The sequence below is a fragment of the Metopolophium dirhodum genome, chromosome 6, assembly GCF_019925205.1.
Source record: "Metopolophium dirhodum isolate CAU chromosome 6, ASM1992520v1, whole genome shotgun sequence".
Taxonomy (NCBI): Eukaryota; Metazoa; Arthropoda; class Insecta; order Hemiptera; family Aphididae; genus Metopolophium; species Metopolophium dirhodum.
Window position 1 is genome coordinate 22,764,304 of NC_083565.1, and position 23,705 is coordinate 22,788,008.

Sequence of the window (23,705 nt, forward strand, 5' to 3'; positions counted from 1 at the left end):
AGGTAGGTAACGGATGAACCGAAAATATAAAAACATTTTAAGAAAATAAGCATAAATACGAAGAAATCATGAAAACATGCAATTATATTAACTAACCAGAAAAAAACGCATATTGGTAACGGTGTTGTAATAATAGGGATCTCCCCAAAAAAATACGTACTAATAGTTCAAACAAATCATAAAAGCCAACTGTAATAAATATTAATTTATGAAAAAGTATATTAAAAAGCATTATTATTATAAATGAAACAAAACTATCAATTATGGACCGTGACATAATATAGGTATTTCTATATTTTTAGCTCCATAATTTCTGTTAAAATATTAGGAAAATGTATTAAGTACCGTAAAAGTTCTAAATTTGAGTTATTACTTAAAATATTATATTCATAACAAATTATAATAGAAGGTTAGGTACTGTTATTCCGCATACTTATTATAGTTTAATTTAACTACAACATTCTAGTAGAGTCTGATAAAATTTGGTTCCACGACTTTGATCATACAAACTTTAAATACTAAACTATGGGTCTGAAATTTAGTTTATATAGATCTAAATAATCCAAAATATATATTGCTTCAAAATATAAAAATAAAGTGTCTTGTATTGTAGTAGGTAGGTAACTATCAAAAAAAAAAATTAAAAAAATCATACTTGAAATCTATGTATAATATACGTATATTGTAATAAATGATCAAATGTTTACTATAGTACATTATAAAAAATTAACTTAAGTTCAATATAATACATTATAACAGGTGTTCAAATAAACATTTCATACCACAAATTTTGTTAATTCACACAGTCTCTCTTCAATTTTAAATTTTTCTTCAAATCATCTACAAAACATAAATGTTTAGTAAATTGGAAGACTTGATTAAGTATTTAATCATTTATCTAAAAGAGATGTGCCGGGTCGCCACATTAGTATATCGAGGGGCCATGGTGCAAGTGTCGTCCATAAATACCATAACATATATTATATTAGAAATACAAACTTAATATTTCACTAACAGTAAATATTATAAAAAAATATTACGAAATGTACTATACTCATATTATATTATGATTGTATTAGTTACAAACTCTTGAATTAAGAGTTATGTTTGAAGATTTAATTAATTTCCTAAAAGAAAATGCCTCAAGATTGCCTCAGTAGGTTAGGTTTACTAATTATTACTAACTATACAAAATACTGAAAATTAATGAAATCACAAATATTAGTACAATAGAGAGACTGTGCATTGATTTACAAATTTGTCTTAATTTTACTTTTTGCATAGAGAATATGAAGGTTGAGATATGAGATTGTAATGAAAATTAAACGCAGGGTGTTTTTGGTTGAATTGTTGTTGCGTTTATTCTCAAAAACTTATTATTTTTCATACAGACACAATTTTAATAATTTGTTGTACAGTATTTATTTTGAATTAATTAATTATACTCTTACGAGTGTACAGATAAAATAGTTTAATAAAGGATCACATAAAACATGGGTGGGGGGGAGGGAAGGCGTGAACATAAAACTCACGGTTTTTGGTCGGGTGTTCATTATGACGGGATCAGTAGCACGGTAATATAATTATTACCGGCGTGAACAGCTGGGCGGCTTCAGCAGTGTGACTTGGCTCGGATGTCTGTATGCTGATAAAAAAAAAACGGCAAACGGTGTTGGACCTTTTACAATCTGTTCCGTTGGTGGTCGTACGTTGGTCGGATGGAACTGGCTGACTCGGCTCGGACGGCGGCGCTCAGTAACGGTGGACGCGTAACGACAATATATACCTCGCTACTCACTGCGGCGGTGGTGGAGGGTATATGCAGGGACAAACTGTAGAATGTCCGTTCGTGGCGGTATTAAAATACCGTCCGGCTCACTATTCGCTTTTTCTCAGCGGGGAGAATGATGATGATACGCTTTGCTTTGCTTTGAAGGTTAACTATACCAGGGTTTTGCCTCTACTAGTAGGACGAAAGTTGGTGAGGGTGGTTTTTTAAAATTGTTGGCCTACCCATGATAGTGGGTAGGGTTTGCAATGATGATACGCTTTGCTTTGCTTTGGGAGGGGTGGCTATGCCGTTTACTATTCCAGGCTTGTGCCTCTACTAGTGGATGGATTTTGGGGTTGATTGGTAGGTTCAGTTATGTTAGTCAGTCCAATTTAATGGGTATGGTTTGAGTAAACGTTTGGTGGTTGGAGGGGAGTGGGTTTTACCCAAGAGGCGGATATGATCGTATTCGGAAAAAGAGTTTTTGTAGAACATTGTTTTTGATTGAGAGCAAATGGAATTTTGAATAGATTTGAAGTTGGCTGATTTTAAAAGGGCCGAGTTTCTAACGATAGTGGGCATATCAATGATGATACGGCGGTCGGCGGCCTGTATTTATGTAGTACAATGCTTGCCGGTCCCGATTGGAATATCGTGTGACACTTCTCTGTATTTTGTGATGCAGCTACAGGTTTGAAGTGTTCGATTGTATCCATCTTATAGTTTGAAATGCACTGATTATGAATATGTACTTTTTGTCCTTGTAATTTGTTATTTTCATAAGGAAATCTCAGTTTTTCCCGCGGGTGGAGCGCGTTCGGATAGCGCCATCTGTAGTTACGGGCGGCGGTTGCGTTCCGTCGGGGAATCCGTATTTCTGGGCGGCGGTCGATGGATAGCTGGTAATGATGAAAACTAGAGTGCTCCACTTAAAATTGGGCACTCTGTTTTTTATCATTACAAGATGGATAGAGATTCGTTGATCGCATTTATGTGCTTCAAATTGTTTACACGAGTGAGCTGGGTATGGCTCCATCATAGATAATAAAGATATAACATAATGGATAGGACATAATAGTCTTATCAGCGGTCTGATCTTCGAGGGGAACAATTGAGGCCAAGTCGAGTATCGACTATCAATATAAAGGAGCCTCAATTGCCTTCCCTCCGGGAACGCGGCCTGAAATGTATTTAAAATAGGCGTGGACTATCCATATCTATGGGCTTCATCCATAGCATGGATTAAGGTGTCAACAAACAAAGGATCAACTTGATAATCAAACACTTAAGTTCGGCAACCTGAAACTCAGGATCTTTTTATTCAAAGTGTCCTAATAAGTCATAAGAAGGTTAGTTAGGTAAACCTATGGTTAGTTGAAGCTATGGTGCGATGATAGACGACTACAATCACTGGTCATGAGCTTTGCGATGATCTTTTCCTACAAACTATAATGGTATTCGATATTATAAACATAACAATGAAAGAAAATATTTAAATATTATTAATTTGGTTATGTTAGGTTAGGTTAGGATAGGACAGTAAATTAGACGTTAACTAATTATCATAGTTTTTAACACGGTCTTAAAGACTGTCAGCTAGAGTTGTACCAGTATAGTTATTAAAAACTTAAATACAGCCAACATTAAATAATGATTTTTTTAACACAACAAATTATAAAAGTATTTTAAAATATAACAAAATATAATTTTATTAGGATTTTATAAGGTTTTCAATGCTTACTTTACCTATTGTAAATAGAAAATGTATAAAATCAATAGTTTTAATTTAATATATAGTTTTGTTTTTTAATATCCTATTTTCAAAGAATTCTCAGGGTTTCCTTTCCACATTTTTTTACATTGTACTAAATCTAATTTTTTTCCGCACATATTTACAAAGACTAAAACTATGTTTTTATTTGCATTTAGACTTTATAGTTTGTAATTTAATATTGACTGTAGACCCAGCCAAACACAATATTATTTTAAATTAAACATTATTTTATGTCCTTCATAAATTACAATCTAATAGTTGAGTCCGTGCAGGACCTTTTTCTCATTTAATTTTTTTGCATCCTTTATAAATTACATTCGTTTTTATACATTTTCTTATACATGTATTACGGTGATACACCTCTGATCATAATAACTGTTCGTATTATTATAATGTAAACAATACTTAGTTTTTGGATTGTAGTTAATATGTATTGCAGTATTTAGCTTCCAGCGTATTCTTTTGTTAAGTGTTATTTCACACAGATTTCTCAAACAATTTTTTTTTCAATTCATTGAACTCTAGTAGATTTTTATCTATAAATATTTTTTAAAATTAACCGGCTATACCTGGGAGTACGCTGAGTACCCGTGTACTCCTAAAGCGTGTTCCTAAAGTAAAATTATTTCCACATTTTTATTTTTTGTTTTATAAAATTCATTTTCCTGCGGGCACCAACACCTCTCTTCAATTTTTTTTTATGATTTTCATTGTAGCCAAATTTTTTAAACATTTAAAATGTTTTTCAACAATTACTTCGGAATGTGTGTTTCTAAAGTAAATTTTTTTCCAATTTTTTTTTTTTGTTTTCTAAAATCTATTTGCCTGCGGGCGCCACACCTCCCTTCAATTTTTTTTTTATGATTTTCACTCTACCCACATTTTTAACATTGACAATCTGGTACCCTTTGAATAATTCTTTAATGAACTAAATATTTTGAAAAGTTTTTTCTGTTTAAGTTTCGGGACATTTTAGTTTGAACTTCGTAATGTGTGTTTCTACTGTAAATTTTTTTCCAATTTTTTTTTATGTTTTCTAAAATCTATTTGCCTGCGGGCGCCAACACCTCCCTTCAATTTTTTTTTTTAGTACTGTAACTCTAGTTTGTATTGACTTGAAAATTGAAAACTTAGTGCCCCACGAATAATCCTTCTTTAATGAACTAAATATTTTGAATAGTTTTTTCTAAATTTTTTTCCAAATTTTTTTTTTGTTTTCTAAAATCTATATGCCTGCGGGCGCCAACACCTCCCTTCAATTTTTTTTTTATGATTTTCACTCTACCCAAATTTTTAAACATTGACAATCTGGTACCCTTTGAATAATTCTTTAATGAACTAAATATTTTGAAAAGTTTTTTCTGTTTAAGTTTCGGGACATTTTAGTTTGAACTTCGTAATGTGTGTTTCTACTGTAAATTTTTTTCCAATTTTTTTTTTTTGTTTTCAAAAATCTATTCGCCTGTGGGCGCCAACACCTCCCTTCAATTTTTTTTATTATTACTGTAACTCTAGTTTGTATTGACTTGAAAATTGTTAAATGAACAAAATATTTTGAATAGTTTTTTCTAAATTTTTTTTCAAATTTTTTTTTTTATTTTCTAAAATCTATTTGCCTGCGGGCGCCACACCTTCCTTCAATTTTTTTTTTATGAGTTTCACTCTACCCAAATTTTTAACATTGACAATCTGGTACCCTTTGAATAATTCTTTAATGAACTAAATATTTTGAAAAGTTTTTTCTGTTTAAGTTTCGGGACATTTTAGTTTGAACTTCGTAATGTGTGTTTCTACTGTAAATTTTTTTCCAATTTTTTTCCAATTTTTTTTTTATTTTCTAAAATCTATTTGCCTGCGGGTGCCCACACCTCCCTTCAATTTTTTTTATTAGTACTGTAACTCTAGTTTGTATTGACTTGAAAATTCTTTAATGAACAAAATATTTTGAATAGTTTTTTCTAAATTTTTTTCTAAATTTTTTTTTGGTTTTCTAAATTGCATTTGCCTGCGGGCGCCAACAACTCCCTTCAATTTTTTTTTTATGATTTTAACTTAAGTCAAATTTTTTAAACATTGACAATCTGGTACCCTTTGAATAATTCTCTAATGAACTAAATATTTTAAATAGTTTTTTCGGTTTAAGTTTCGGGACATTTTAGTTTGAACTTCGTAATGTGTGTATCTACTGTAATTTTTTTTTTTTGATTTCTAAAATCTATTTGCCTGCGGGCGCCCACACCTCCCTTCAATTTTTTTTTTTTAGTACTGTAACTCTAGTTTGTATTGACTTGAAAATTGATTACTTGGTGCCCCACGATTAATCCTTCTTTAATGAACTAAATATTTTGAATAGTTTTTTCTAAATTATTTTCCAATTTTTCCAATTTCTAAATTCTAAAATCTATTTGCCTGCGAGCGCCAACACCTCCCTTCAATTTTTTTTTTATGGTTTTAACTCAAGCCAAATTTTTTAAACATTGACAATCTGGTACCCTTTGAATAATTCTTTAATGAACTAAATATTTTGAATAGTTTTTTCTGTTTAAGTTTCGAGACATTTTAGTTTGAACTTCGTAATGTGTGTTTCTACTGTAAATTTTTTTCCAATTTTTTTTTTGTTTTCTAAAATCTATTTGCCTGCTGGCGCCAACACCTCCCTTCAATTTTTTTTTTATGATTTTAACTTAAGTCAAATTTTTTAAACATTGACAATCTGGTACCCTTTGAATAATTCTCTAATGAACTAAATATTTTAAATAGTTTTTTCGGTTTAAGTTTCGGGACATTTTAGTTTGAACTTCGTAATGTGTGTATCTACTGTAATTTTTTTTCCAATTTTTTTTTTGTTTTCTAAAATCTATTTGCCTGCTGGCGCCAACACCTCCCTTCAATTTTTTTTTTATGATTTTAACTTAAGTCAAATTTTTTAAACATTGACAATCTGGTACCCTTTGAATAATTCTCTAATGAACTAAATATTTTAAATAGTTTTTTCGGTTTAAGTTTCGGGACATTTTAGTTTGAACTTCGTAATGTGTGTATCTACTGTAATTTTTTTTTTTTGATTTCTAAAATCTATTTGCCTGCGGGCGCCCACACCTCCCTTCAATTTTTTTTTTTTAGTACTGTAACTCTAGTTTGTATTGACTTGAAAATTGATTACTTGGTGCCCCACGATTAATCCTTCTTTAATGAACTAAATATTTTGAATAGTTTTTTCTAAATTTTTTTCCAATTTTTCCAATTTCTAAATTCTAAAATCTATTTGCCTGCGAGCGCCAACACCTCCCTTCAATTTTTTTTTTATGGTTTTAACTCAAGCCAAATTTTTTAAACATTGACAATCTGGTACCCTTTGAATAATTCTTTAATGAACTAAATATTTTGAATAGTTTTTTCTGTTTAAGATTTTGGAGATTTTAGATTGATGTTTGTAATGTGTGTTCCCACAATATAATTTATAAATATTTTTGTTTTCTAAAATCTATATTCCTGCGGGTGCCAACACCTCCCTTCAATTTTTTTTTTATGATTTAACCTCTAGCCAAATTTTTTATACATTGACAATCTGGTACCCTTTGAATAATCCTTGTTTAATGAAATAAATATTTTAAATAGTTTTTTCCGTTTAAGAAGCTGGGGATTTTGGTTTTTGTACTTTGTAATGTGTGATCATACAGTAAAATTAATTCAAAATTTTTTTTTGGTTTCCTAAAATGCATTTGCCTGCGGGCGCCAACACCCTCCTTCAATTTTTTTTTAATGATTTAAGCTCTAGCCAAATTTTTTAAACATTGACAATCTGGTACCTTTATATAATCCTTATCTTTAATGAACTAAATATTTTGAATAGTTTCTTCTGTTTAAGATTCTGGGCATTTTAGTTTGTACTTTGTAATGTGTGATCATACAGTAAAATTAATTCAAAATTTTTTTTTGGTTTCCTAAAATGCATTTGCCTGCGGGCGCTAACACTCTCCTTCAATTTTTTTTTTAGTAATGCAACGCTAGTTGAATATTTTGTATTGACTTTAAAATTGATAACTTGGTGCCCTAAGAATAATCATTATTGAATGAACTAAATATTTTGAATATTTTTTTCTGTTTACGATTATTGGCATTTTAGTTGGAAGTTTGTAATGTGTATTCCCACTATATAATTTATTTAATTTTTTTTCTTTTTAAATATGCATTTGCCTGCGGGCGCCAACACCCTCCTTCAATTTTTTTTTTATGATTTAACCTCTAGCCAAATTTTTTATACATTGACAATCAGGTACCCTTTGAATAATTCTCTAATGAAATAAATGTTTAAATAGTTTTTTCGGTTTAAGTTTCGGGACATTTTAGTTTGAACTTCGTAATGTGTGTATCTACTGTAATTTTTTTTTTTTTTATTTCTAAAATCTATTTGCCTGTGGGCGCCAACACCTCCCTTCAATTTTTTTTTTTTAGTACTGTAACTCTAGTTTGTATTGACTTGAAAATTGAAAACTTGGTGCCTCACGAATAATCCTTCTTTAATGAACTAAATATTTTGAATAGTTTTTTCTAAATTTTTTTCCAATTTTTCCAATTTCTAAAATCCATTTGCCTGCAGGCGCCACACCTATCCCTTCAATTTTTTTTTTATGATTAAAACTTAAGTCAAATTTTTTAAACATTGACAATCTGATACCCTTTGAATAATTCTCTAATGAACTAAATATTTTGAATAGTTTTTTTTGTTTAAGATTCTGGGCATTTTAGTTTGTACTTCGTAATGTGTGTATCTACTGTAATTTTTTTTTTTTGATTTCAAAAATCTATTTGCCTGCGGGCGCCCACACCTCCCTTCAATTTTTTTTTTTTAGTACTGTAACTCTAGTTTGTATTGACTTGAAAATTGATTACTTGGTGCCCCACGATTAATCCTTCTTTAATGAACTAAATATTTTGAATAGTTTTTTCTAAATTTTTTTCCAATTTTTCCAATTTCTAAATTCTAAAATCTATTTGCCTGCGAGCGCCAAAACCTCTCTTCAATTTTTTTTTTATGGTTTTTACTCAAGCCAAATTTTTTAAACATTGACAATCTGGTACCCTTTGAATAATTCTGTAATGAACTAAATATTTTTAATAGTTTTTTCGGTTTAAGTTTCGGGACATTTTAGTTTGAACTTCGTAATGTGTGTATCTACTGTAAATTTTTTTCCAATTTTTTTTTATGTTTTCTAAAATCTATTTGCCTGCGGGCGCCAACACCTCCCTTCAATTTTTTTTTTTTAGTACTGTAACTCTATTTTGTATTGACTTGAAAATTGAAAACTTGGTGCCCCAAGAATAATCCTTCTTTAATGAACTAAATATTTTGAATAGTTTTTTCTAAATTTTTTTCCAAATTTTTTTTTTGTTTTCTAAAATCTATATGCCTGCGGGCGCCAACACCTCCCTTCAATTTTTTTTTTATGATTTAACCTCTAGCCAAATTTTTTATACATTGACAATCTGGTACCCTTTGAATAATCCTTGTTTAATGAAATAAATATTTTAAATAGTTTTTTCCGTTTAAGAAGCTGGGGATTTTAGTTTTTGTACTTTGTAATGTGTGATCATACAGTAAAATTAATTCAAAATTTTTTTTCGGTTTCCTAAAATGCATTTGCCTGCGGGCGTCAACACCCTCCTTCAATTTTTTTTTTATGATTTAAGCTCTAGCCAAATTTTTTAAACATTGACAATCTGGTACCTTTATATAATCCTTATCTTTAATGAACTAAATATTTTGAATAGTTTCTTCTGTTTAAGATTCTGGGCATTTAAGTTTGTACTTTGTAATGTGTATTCCTAGAGTTAAATTTTTCAAAATTTTTTTTTGGTTTCCTAAAATGCATTTGCCTGCGGGCGCTAACACTCTCCTTCAATTTTTTTTTTTAGTAATGCAACGCTAGTTGAATATTTTGTATTGACTTTAAAATTGATAACTTGGTGCCCTAAGAATAATCATTATTGAATGAACTAAATATTTTGAATATTTTTTTCTGTTTACGATTATTGGCATTTTAGTTGGAAGTTTGTAATGTGTATTCCCACTATATAATTTATTTAATTTTTTTTCTTTTTAAATATGCATTTGCCTGCGGGCGCCAACACCCTCCTTCAGTTTTTTTTTTATGATTTAACCTCTAGCCAAATTTTTTATACATTGACAATCAGGTACCCTTTGAATAATTCTCTAATGAAATAAATATTTTAAATAGTTTTTTCGGTTTAAGTTTCGGGACATTTTAGTTTGAACTTCGTAATGTGTGTATCTACTGTAATTTTTTTTTTTTGATTTCTAAAATCTATTTGCCTGTGGGCGCCAACACCTCCCTTCAATTTTTTTTTTTTAGTACTGTAACTCTAGTTTGTATTGACTTGAAAATTGAAAACTTGGTGCCTCACGAATAATCCTTCTTTAATGAACTAAATATTTTGAATAGTTTTTTCTAAATTTTTTTCCAATTTTTCCAATTTCTAAAATCCATTTGCCTGCAGGCGCCACACCTATCCCTTCAATTTTTTTTTTATGATTAAAACTTAAGTCAAATTTTTTAAACATTGACAATCTGGTACCCTTTGAATAATTCTTTAATGAACTAAATATGTTAAATAGTTTTTTCTGTTTAATTTTCGGGACATTTTAGTTTGAACTTGTAATGTGTGTATCTACTGTAATTTTCTTTTTTTGATTTCTAAAATCTATTTGCCTGTGGGCGCCAACACCTCTCTTTAATTTTTTTTTTTTACGATTTTATTTCTAGCCAAATTATTTAAACATTGACAATCTGAAACCCTTTGAATAATTCTTTAATGAACTAAATATTTTGAATAATTTTTTCTGTTGAAGTTTCGGGACATTTTAGTTTGTATTGACTTGAAAATTGAAAACTTGGTGCCCCACGAATAATCCTTTTTTAATGAACAAATGATTTTGAATGGTTTTTTCTAAATTTTTTTCCAAATTTTTTTTTTGTTTTCTAAAATCTATATGCCTGCGGGCGACAACACCTCCTTCAATTTTTTTTTATGATTTTAACTCTGGCCAAATTTTTAAACATTGACAATCTGGTACCCTTTGAATAATTTATTAATGAACTAAATATTTTGAATAGTTTTTTCTGTTTAAGTTTCGGGACATTTTAGTTTGAACTTCGTAATGTGTGTATCTACTGTAATTTTTTTTCCAATTTTTTTTTTGTTTTCTAAAATCTATGTGCCTGCTGGCGCCAACACCTCCCTTCAATTTTTTTTTTATGATTTTAACTTAAGTCAAATTTTTTAAACATTGACAATCTGGTACCCTTTGAATAATTCTCTAATGAACTAAATATTTTAAATAGTTTTTTCGGTTTAAGTTTCGGGACATTTTAGTTTGAACTTCGTAATGTGTGTATCTACTGTAATTTTTTTTTTTTGTTTTCTAAAATCTATTTGCCTGCTGGCGCCAACACCTCCCTTCAATTTTTTTTTTATGATTTTAACTTAAGTCAAATTTTTTAAACATTGACAATCTGGTACCCTTTGAATAATTCTCTAATGAACTAAATATTTTTAATAGTTTTTTCTGTTTAAGTTTCGGGACATTTTAGTTTGAACTTCGTAATGTGTGTTTCTACTGTAAATTTTTTTCCAATTTTTTTTTATGTTTTCTAAAATCTATTTGCCTGCGGGCGCCAACACCTCCCTTCAATTTTTTTTTTTTAGTACTGTAACTCTATTTTGTATTGACTTGAAAATTGAAAACTTGGTGCCCCACGAATAATCCTTCTTTAATGAACTAAATATTTTGAATAGTTTTTTCTAAATTTTTTTCCAAATTTTTTTTTTGTTTTCTAAAATCTATATGCCTCCGGGCGCCAACACCTCCCTTCAATTTTTTTTTTATGATTTTCACTCTACCCAAATTTTTAACATTGACAATCTGGTACCCTTTGAATAATTCTTTAATGAACTAAATATTTTGAATAGTTTTTTCTGTTTAAGATTTTGGAGATTTTAGATTGATGTTTGTAATGTGTGTTCCCACAATATAATTTATAAATATTTTTGTTTTCTAAAATCTATATTCCTGCGGGTGCCAACACCTCCCTTCAATTTTTTTTTTATGATTTAACCTCTAGCCAAATTTTTTATACATTGACAATCTGGTACCTTTATATAATCCTTATCTTTAATGAACTAAATATTTTGAATAGTTTCTTCTGTTGAAGATTCTGGGCATTTAAGTTTGTACTTTGTAATGTGTATTCCTAGAGTTAAATTTTTCAAAATTTTTTTTTGGTTTCCTAAAATGCATTTGCCTGCGGGCGCTAACACTCTCCTTCAATTTTTTTTTTATGATTTAACCTCTAGCCAAAATTTTTATACATTGACAATCAGGTACCCTTTGAATAATTCTCTAATGAACTAAATATTTTAAATAGTTTTTTCGGTTTAAGTTTCGGGACATTTTAGTTTGAACTTCGTAATGTGTGTATCTACTGTAATTTTTTTTTTTTGATTTCTAAAATCTATTTGCCTGTGGGCGCAAACACCTCCCTTCAATTTTTTTTTTTTAGTAATGTAACTCTAGTTTGTATTGACTTGAAAATTGAAAACTTGGTGCCTCACGAATAATCCTTCTTTAATGAACTAAATATTTTGAATAGTTTTTTCTAAATTTTTTTCCAATTTTTCCAATTTCTAAAATCCATTTGCCTGCGGGCGCCAACACCTCCCTTCAATTTTTTTTTATTAAATCATAAAATTAAATTTATATAAATTTTTGTTTTCTAAAATCTATATGCTTGCGGGCGCCAACACCTCCCTTCAATTTTTTTTTTATGATTTTAACTCTAGCCAAATTTTTTAAACATTGACAATCTGGTACCCTTTGAATAATTCTTTAATGAACTAAATATGTTAAATAGTTTTTTCTGTTTAATTTTCGGGACATTTTAGTTTGAACTTGTAATGTGTGTATCTACTGTAATTTTCTTTTTTTGATTTCTAAAATCTATTTGCCTGTGGGCGCCAACACCTCTCTTTAATTTTTTTTTTTTGTGATTTTATTTCTAGCCAAATTATTTAAACATTGACAATCTGAAACCCTTTGAATAATTCTTTAATGAACTAAATATTTTGAATAATTTTTTCTGTTGAAGTTTCGGGACATTTTAGTTTGTATTGACTTGAAAATTGATAACTTGGTGCCCCGCGATTAATCATTCTTCAATGAACTAAATATTTTGAATAGTTTTTTCTAAATTTTTTTCCAATTTTTCCAATTTCTAAAATCCATTTGCCTGCGGGCGCCACACCTCCCTTCAAATTTTTTTTTATGATGAAAACTTAAGTCAAATTTTTTAAACATTGACAATCTGATACCCTTTGAATAATTCTCTAATGAACTAATTATTTTGAATAGTTTTTTTTGTTTAAGATTCTGGGCATTTTAGTTTGTACTTTGTAATGTGTATTCTTACGATTAAATTTTTTCTAAATGTTTTTTTAGTTTTCTAAAATTCATTCGCCTGCGGGCGCTAACACCTCCCTTCAATTTTTTTTATTAAATCATAAAATTAAATTTATATAAATTTTTGTTTTCTAAAATCTATAAGCTTGCGGGCACCAACACCTCCCTTCAATTTTTTTTTTATAATTTTAACTCTAGCCAAATTTTTAACATTGACAATCTGAAACCCTTTGAATAATTCTTTAATGAACTAAATATTTTGAATAATTTTTTCTGTTGAAGTTTCGGGGCATTTTAGTTTGGACTTCGTAATGTGTGTTTCTACTGTGAATTTTTTTCCAATTTTTTTTTTTGTTTTCTAAAATCTATTTGCCTGTGGGCGCCCACACGTCCCTTCAATTTTTTTTTATGATTTTAACTCTGGCCAAATTTTTAAACATTGACAATCTGGTACCCTTTGAATAATTTATTAATGAACTAAATATTTTGAATAGTTTTTTCTGTTTAATTTTCGGGGCATTTTAGTTTGAACTTCGTAATGTGTGTTTCTACTGTGAATTTTTTTCCAATTTTTTTTTTTGTTTTCTAAAATCTATTTGCCTGTGGGCGCCCACACGTCCCTTCAATTTTTTTTTTTTAGTACTGTAACTCTAGTTTTTATTGACTTGGAAATTGAAAACTTGGTGCCCCACGAATGATTATTCTTTAATGAACTAAATATTTTGAATAGTTTTTTCTAAATTTTTTTCGTAATTTTTTTTTTGTTTTCTAAAATCTATATGCCTGCAGGCGCCAACACCTCCCTTTAATTTTTTTTTAATGATTTTAACTCTAGCCAAAGTATTTAAACATTAACATTCAGGTACCCTTTGAATAATTCTTTAATGAACTAAATAGTTTGATTAATTTTTTCTGTTTAAGATTTTGGAGATTTTAGATTGATGTTTGTAATGTGTTTTCCCACAATATAATTTATATAAATTTAGCCTAACCTGGTGCCATACGAATATTCCTTCTTTAATGAACTAAATATTTTGAATAGTTTTTTTTGTTTAAGATTCTGGGCATTTTAGTTTGTACTTTGTTGTATTCTTACAGTTAAATTTTTTCTAAATTTTTTTTTGGTTTTCTAAATTGCATTTGCCTGCATTTACCTAACCTAACCTAACCTAACCTAACTGTATGATAACACATTACAAAGTACAATCTAAAATACCCAGAATATTAAACAGAAAAAACTATTTAAAAATTAAAATATTTATTTCATTAAACAAGGATTATTCAAAGGGTACCAGATTTTCAATGTATAAAAAATTTTGCTAGAGGTTAAATCGTAAAAAAAAAATTGAAGGAGGGTGTTGGCGCCAACAGGTAAATGCATTTTAGGAAACCAAAAAAAAATTTTGAAAAATTTAACTCTAGGAATACAGATTACAAAGTACAAACTTAAATGCCTAGAATCTTAAACAGAAGAAACTATTCAAAATATTTAGTTCAATAAAGAATGATTATTCATAGGGCACCAAGTAATCAATTTTCAAGTTCAATACAAAATATTCAACTAGTTGCATTCCAAAAAAAAAAAATTGAAGGAGGGTGTTGGCGCCTGCAGGCAAATGCGTTTTTTAAAAGAAAAAAAAAATTAAATAAATTATATTGTGGGAATACACATTACAAACTTCCAACTAAAATGCCAAGAATCGTAAACAGAAAAAAATATTCAAAATATTTAGTTCATTCAAGAATAATTATTCACAGGGCACCATGTTATCAATTTTCAAGTCAATACAAATTATTCAACTAGCGTTGCATAACTAAAAAAAAAAATTGAAGGAGGGTGTTGGCGCCCACAGGCAAATGCACTTTAGGAAACCAAAAAAAATACTGAATAAATTTAACGGTAGGAATACACATTACAAAGTACAAACTAAAATGCCCAGAATCTTAAACAGAAAAAACTATTCAAAATATTTAGTTCATTAAAGATAAGGATTATATAAAGGTACCAGATTGTCAATGTTTAAAAAATTTGACTAGAGCTTAAATCATAAAAAAAAAATTGAAGGAGGTTGTTGACGCCCGCAGGCAAATGCATTTTAGGAAACCAAAAAAAAATTTTGAATTAATTTTACTGTATGATCACACATTACAAAGTACAAACTAAAATGCCCAGAATCTTAAACAGAAAAAACTATTTAAAATATTTATTTCATTAAAAAAGGATTATTCAAAGGGTACCAGATTGTCAATGTATAAAAAATTTGGCTAGAGGTTAAATCATAAAAAAAAAATTGAAGGAGGGTGTTGGCGCCCGCAGGCAAATGCATTTTAGGAAACCAAAAAAAAATTTGAATTAATTTTACTGTATGATCACACATTACAAAGTACAAAAACTAAAATCCCCAGCTTCTTAAACAGAAAAAACTATTTAAAATATTTATTTGATTAAACAAGGATTATTCAAAGGGTACCAGATTGTCAATGTATAAAAAATTTTGCTAGAGGTTAAATCGTAAAAAAAATATTGAAGGAGGGTGTTGGCGCCCGCAGGCAAATGCATTATAGGAAACCAAAAAAAAATTTTGAAAAATTTAACTCTAGGAATACACATTACAAAGTACAAACTAAAATGCCCAAAATCTTAAACAGAAGAAACTATTCAAAATATTTAGTTCATTAAAGATAAGGATTATATAAAGGTACCAGATTGTCAATGTTTAAAAAATTTGGCTAGAGCTTAAATCATTAAAAAAAAATTGAAGGAGGGTGTTGGCGCCCGCAGGCAAATGCATTTTAGGAAACCAAAAAAAAATTTTGAATTAATTTTACTGTATGATCACACATTACAAAGTACAAACTAAAATGCCCAGCTTCTTAAACAGAAAAAACTATTTAAAATATTTATTTCATTAAACAAGGATTATTCAAAGGGTACCAGATTGTCAATATATAAAAAATTTGGCTAGAGGTTAAATCATAAAAAAAAAATTAAAGGAGGGTGTTGGCGCCCGCAGGCAAATGCATTTTTAAAAAGAAAAAAAAATTAAATAAATTATATTGTGGGAATACACATTACAAAGTACAAATTAAAATCCCCAGAATCGTAAACAGAAAATATATTCAAAATATTTAGTTCATTCAAGAACGATTATTCACAGGGCACCAAGTTATCAATTTTCAATTCAATACAAAATATTCAACTAGAGTCAGATTACTAAAAAAAAAAATTGTAGGAGGGTGTTGGCGCCCGCAGGCAAATGCATTTTAGGAAACCAAAAAAAAAATTGAACGGTAGGAATACACATTACAAAGTACAAACTAAAATGCCCAGAATCTTAAACAGAAGAAACTATTCAAAATATTTAGTTCATTAAAAAAGGATTATTCAAAGGGTACCAGATTGTCAATGTATAAAAAATTTGGCTAGAGGTTAAATCATAAAAAAAAAATTGAAGGAGGGTGTTGGCGCCCGCAGGCAAATGCATTTTAGGAAACCAAAAAAAAATTTGAATTAATTTTACTGTATGATCACACATTACAAAGTACAAAAACTAAAATCCCCAGCTTCTTAAACAGAAAAAACTATTTAAAATATTTATTTGATTAAACAAGGATTATTCAAAGGGTACCAGATTGTCAATGTATAAAAAATTTTGCTAGAGGTTAAATCGTAAAAAAAATATTGAAGGAGGGTGTTGGCGCCCGCAGGCAAATGCATTATAGGAAACCAAAAAAAAATTTTGAAAAATTTAACTCTAGGAATACACATTACAAAGTACAAACTAAAATGCCCAAAATCTTAAACAGAAAAAACTGTTTAAAATATTTATTTCATTAAAAAAGGATTATTCAAAGGGTTCCAGATTGTCAATGTTTCCAAAATTTGGCTAGAGGTTTAATAATTAAAAAAAAATTGAAGGAGGGTGTTGGCGCCCGCAGGCAAATGCATTTTAGGAAACCAAAAAAAAATTTGAATTAATTTTACTGTATGATCACACATTACAAAGTACAAAATCTAAAATCCCCAGCTTCTTAAACAGAAAAAACTATTTAAAATATTTAATTCATTAAACAAGGATTATTCAAAGGGTACCAGATTGTCAATGTATAAAAAATTTTGCTAGGGGTTAAATCGTAAAAAAAAAATTGAAGGAGGGTGTTGGCGCCCGCAGGCAAATGCATTTTAGGAAACCAAAAAAAAAATTTGAAAAATCTAACTCTAGGAATACACATTACAAAGTACAAACTTAAATGCCCAGAATCTTAAACAGAAGAAACTATTCAAAATATTTAGTTCATTAAAGATAAGGATTATATAAAGGTACCAGATTGTCAATGTTTAAAAAATTTGACTAGAGCTTAAATCATAAAAAAAAAATTGAAGGAGGGTGTTGACGCCCGCAGGCAAATGCATTTTAGGAAACCAAAAAAAAATTTTGAATTAATTTTACTGTATGATCACACATTACAAAGTACAAACTAAAATGCCCAGAATCTTAAACAGAAGAAACTATTCAAAATATTTAGTTCATTAAAGATAAGGATTATATAAAGGTACCAGATTGTCAATGTTTAAAAAATTTGGCTAGAGCTTAAATCATTAAAAAAAAATTGAAGGAGGGTGTTGGCGCCCGCAGGCAAATGCATTTTAGGAAACCAAAAAAAAATTTTGAATTAATTTTACTGTATGATCACACATTACAAAGTACAAACTAAAATGCCCAGCTTCTTAAACAGAAAAAACTATTTAAAATATTTATTTCATTAAACAAGGATTATTCAAAGGGTACCAGATTGTCAATGTATAAAAAATTTGGCTAGAGGTTAAATCATAAAAAAAAAAATTAAAGGAGGGTGTTGGCGCCCGCAGGCAAATGCATTTTTAAAAAGAAAAAAAAATTAAATAAATTATATTGTGGGAATACACATTACAAAGTACAAATTAAAATCCCCAGAATCGTAAACAGAAAAAAATATTCAAAATATTTAGTTCATTCAAGAACGATTATTCACAGGGCACCAAGTTATCAATTTTCAATTCAATACAAAATATTCAACTAGAGTCAGATTACTAAAAAAAAAAATTGTAGGAGGGTGTTGGCGCCCGCAGGCAAATGCATTTTAGGAAACCAAAAAAAAAATTGAACGGTAGGAATACACATTACAAAGTACAAACTAAAATGCCCAGCTTCCTAAACAGAAAAAACTATTTAAAATATTTATTTCATTAAACAAGGATTATTCAAAGGGTACCAGATTGTCAATGTATAAAAAATTTGGCTAGAGGTTAAATCATAAAAAAAAAATTGAAGGAGGGTGTTGGCGCCCGCAGGCAAATGCATTTTTAAAAAGAAAAAAAAATTAAATAAATTATATTGTGGGAATACACATTACAAAGTACAAATTAAAATCCCCAGAATCGTAAACAGAAAAAAATATTCAAAATATTTAGTTCATTCAAGAACGATTATTCACAGGGCACCAAGTTATCAATTTTCAAGTCAATACAAAATATTCAACTAGAGTCAGATTACTAAAAAAAAAAATTGTAGGAGGGTGTTGGCGCCCGCAGGCAAATGCATTTTAGGAAACCAAAAAAAAAATTGAACGGTAGGAATACACATTACAAAGTACAAACTAAAATGCCCAGAATCTTAAACAGAAGAAACTATTCAAAATATTTAGTTCATTAAAGATAAGGATTATATAAAGGTACCAGATTGTCAATGTTTAAAAAATTTGGCTAGAGCTTAAATCATTAAAAAAAAATTGAAGGAGGGTGTTGGCGCCCGCAGGCAAATGCATTTTAGGAAACCAAAAAAAAATTTTGAATTAATTTTACTGTATGATCACACATTACAAAGTACAAACTAAAATGCCCAGCTTCTTAAACAGAAAAAACTATTTAAAATATTTATTTCATTAAACAAGGATTATTCAAAGGGTACCAGATTGTCAATGTATAAAAAATTTGGCTAGAGGTTAAATCATAAAAAAAAAATTAAAGGAGGGTGTTGGCGCCCGCAGGCAAATGCATTTTTAAAAAGAAAAAAAAATTAAATAAATTATATTGTGGGAATACACATTACAAAGTACAAATTAAAATCCCCAGAATCGTAAACAGAAAAAAATATTCAAAATATTTAGTTCATTCAAGAACGATTATTCACAGGGCACCAAGTTATCAATTTTCAAGTCAATACAAAATATTCAACTAGAGTCAGATTACTAAAAAAAAAAATTGTAGGAGGGTGTTGGCGCCCGCAGGCAAATGCTCTTTAGGAAACCAAAAAAAAATTTTGAATAAATTTAACTGTATGATTACACATTACAAAGTACAAATTAAAATGCCCAGCTTCTTAAACAAAAAAAACTATTTAAAATATTTAGTTCATTAAAGAATGATTATTTACAGGGCACCAAGTTATCAATTTTCACGTCAATACAAAATATTCAAGTAGAGTTACATAACAAAAAAAAAAAATTGAAGGAGGGTGTTGGCGCCGGCTTGTCAGTGTTTAAAAAATTTATATAGAAAGATTTAGATAGGAATTAAATAACAGAAAAAAATTCTCTGAAGACTTACAAATTTAAAAATATTCATATTAAAAATCATAATTGAATTAAATTTATGAAAAAAAATTGAAAGGGGAACGTGGGCTACCGCAGGCAAACGCATTTTAAGAAGCAGATAAAAAATTTTAAAAAAATCATATTGCACCAGGTTGTTTGTGTTTTAAAAAAAGATATATATAAAAGAATCAAAAAAAGTTAAATATATAAAAAAATAAATTGAATGGGGAACGTGAGAGAACCTAGCCAGTCTCTTTTCAAATTATATATTATGTACACAGGTACTCATCGTACTCACAGGTATAGCCGGTTAATCTTGAAAAATATTTATACAAAAAAATCTACTAGAGTTTAATGAAGTGAAAAAATAATTGTTTGAGAAATCTGGGTGAAATAACACTAAACAAAAGAATACGCTGGAAGCTAAATACTGCAATACACATTAACTACAATCCAAAAACTAGGTGTTCTTTACATTATAATAATGCGAACAGTTATTATGATCAGAGGTGTATCACGGTAATATATGTATTAGAAAATGTATACAAATGAATGTAAATTATAAAGGATGCAAAGAAATTAAATGAGAAAAGGTCCTGCACGGACTCTACTATGTGATTGTAATTTATAAAGGACATAAAATGTTTAATTTAAAATAATATTGTGTTTGGTGGGTCCACAGTCAATATTAAATTACAAACTATAAAGTCTAAATGCAAATAAAAACATAGTTTTAGTCTTTGTAAATATGTGCGGAAAAAGATTAGATTTAGTACAATGTAAAAAAATGTGGAAAGGAAACCCTGAGAATTCTTTGAAAATAGGATATTAAAACACAAAACCATATATTAAATTAAAACTATTGATTTTATACATTTTCTATTTACAAAAACTCATAAGTATTGAACACTTTATAAAACCCTGATAAAATAATATTTTGTTATATTTTAAAATACATTTTATAATTTGTTGTGGTAAAAAAATCATTATTTAATGTTGGCTGTATTTAAGTTTTTAATAACTATACTGGTACAACTCTTGCTGACAGTCTTTAAGACCGTGTTAAAAACTATGATAATTAGTTAACATCTAATTTCCTGCCCTATCCTAACCTAACCTAACCAAATTAATAATATTTAAATATTTCCTTTCATTGTTATGTTTACAATATCGATTACCTTGATAGTTAGTAGGAAAAGATCATCGCAAAGCTCACGACCGGTGATGGTAGTCGTCTATCATTACCATAGCTTCAACTAACCGTAGGTTTACCTAACTAACCTTCTTATGACTTATTAGGACACATTGAATAAAAAGATCCTGATTTGCCGGTTGCTGAACCTAAGTGTTTGATTATCAAGTTGATCCTTAGATTGTTGACACCTTAATCCATGCTATGGATGAAGCCCATAGATAATAAAGATATGGATAGTCCACGCCTATGTTAAATACATTTTAGGCCGCGTTCCCGCGAAAGGCAATTGAGGCTCCTTTATATTGAAAGTCGATACTCGATATTGGTATACTTTATTTGGCCTCAATATTTCCCCTCGAAGACCGCTGATAAGACCATTATGTTATATCTTTATTATCTATGATGGAGCCATACCCAGCTCACTCTTGTAAACAATTTGAAGCAGTGGCGTAGCCGGGGGGGAGGGCAGAGGGGCCATGCCCCCCCCATCGACCGTGTTTTTTATTATTATTGTTTTTATATCAGTACGTCCATAGTATTAAAAAAGTAGAAATGTTATTCATTATCACGATTTATGATGGTCTTCTTAAATCGTGTTTATTATATATATATCTGTGCCGCTGTAGTTGTACCTATTCGGTTACAAACGTGAGTGTGGTGATACGTCGTGGTATCACCACTTACTAACACGTCTAATGTTAGCAATCGTTTTGTCTAGGTTAACCTAACCGGCGCGACCAATTTTATCTAGATTGTAGTTTCTACAGCCATCGTGATCAGTCGTGATCAGTCAAATTAATACATTTTAAAATATGTTTTGTAAGTGTAAAACGATATTTTGTATATTTTATATTTATTTTTATATGTGTAGTTAATAATTTATTTAAAAATAATTTTTGAAAATGTAAGCCGATTTAATTTTTTTTCATTTGTAGTAATTATTAAGTTAAGTATTAAATAAAGACTTTAAAATTATTATGTACAATAAAAACGTCGTAAAATATGAAATTATATACCTATACCTAAAATTATGATTACTTAAAAGTAAAAAAAATTTTTATGGCCCGCGGTAAAAATTTTTTTTTTTTCTGGCCCGAGGTAAAAAAAGTTTGGCCACCACTGGTCTAGGCGATCAGCAGTGAATTTTATATATCGTCGGCTACCCAGTAACCTACTGTTTTAGTCATTCTTTAAACCTCTGTCTCTCAAAGGCATGCGAGGTATCTTCAATTAAAAATATGAACGGTATAATTGGTACAGTTGCTACATTTTTTTCTTATTCAGCGAAACGTATGGATAAATTAAAACATTTCATTGATGCAGGTAATTTTAATAAAAGTGGTCATAATACAAAAAAAACAAAATTAAAAAAATTTTGTGAAACACGATGATCGACAACGGTTGATCGACATGATTCACTTATAACATTCAAAGAACTGTACATTTATATAATTTCTACTCTAGAACATCTTGAGAAATATGATACAAATCCTGAAACGTCAACCAAAGCGTCGTTATATGTGAGTGCTATAACTAAGAGTGATTTCCTTATCTCTCTGGAAGTAGCTGTAACTTGCTTCTCATATATAATACAATTAAGTCAAGTACTACAAAGTAAACAGCAGGACCTATCTAAAGCTTTAAATGATGTTATGATTGTTAGGGAAGCTTTAGAAGCCATTCGAGAAGATGCTGATAAATCCTTTAAGGAAATAATGAAAAATGTTACCACAATAGCTTCTGAACTTGAAATTGAAATACGCATGCCTCGAATCTGTGGGAGACAAACTGCCCGAAACAATGTCAATGCCAAAGACGCAGAGGAATATTATAAAATAGTAATATTTATACCATTTCTTGATAATTTAATCTTACAGTTGCATTCAAGATTTGATAAAATACTAGAAACAATTATACCACTAGAAGGACTCATACCATCTAATTTGTCACATTATGATGACCAAGCAATCTTAGCTGCTGCTTCTATTTACGAGGATGACTTTTTAGTTAGCATGAATACATGTTTGAAAGCCGAGTTATTCATACGGAGAAATCAATGGCAATTGAGAGAAAATTTACCAGAGACTGCTGTAGAAGCAATTCAACACTGCACAGAGCTTTTTCCAAATATAAAGAAGATTCTTCAATTATTTGCTACTCTGCCTGTAACATCCGCTACTCCAGAACGTACATTTTCAGTTCTTAAAAGACTGAAAACATATTTAAGAGCTAAAATGAATGAAGAAAGGTTGAATGGTTTGGCCTTAGCTACAATAAATAAAGATGAATTGGAATATGAAAACGTAGAAAAAGATATAATGACTGCATTTATAAATAAATCTCCTAGGGGGATGAAAGTTGTAGATTGGACATAATAATAGTATTAAATATATTTACCTTATATTTATTAAGTTGTTTGCAATAAATTATTATAAATAAAAAGTTGTTAAATATTTTGTTAATTTCAGCCGGATGTATTTAGTGTTATATGTAGTCACAAATAAGTATACGAATTATCTCAATTATTTTTTATAATTAAAACAGTAAAAATTTAATTTTTATAAGTTTTTTATTGCCCCCCCCCCCCTTTTTAGAAATCCTGGCTACGCCACTGATTTGAAGCACATAAAAGCGATCAACGCGTCTCTATTAATGATTTATCAGCATCTAAGCCCAGCCCACCTTCGTATTATTCTCTATGCAAAAAGTAAATTTAAGACAAATTTGTAAATCAATGCACAGTCTCTCTATTGTACCTACTAATATTTGTGATTTCATTAATTTTCAGTATTTTATATTATTAGATTGGGAAAACATAAGACAATATAATTTACACAAGACTGTGGCTAACACAATCATATTTTGATAAAAGTATATGATATAAGTACCTTCTAATAGAAGGTCCTTCTATATT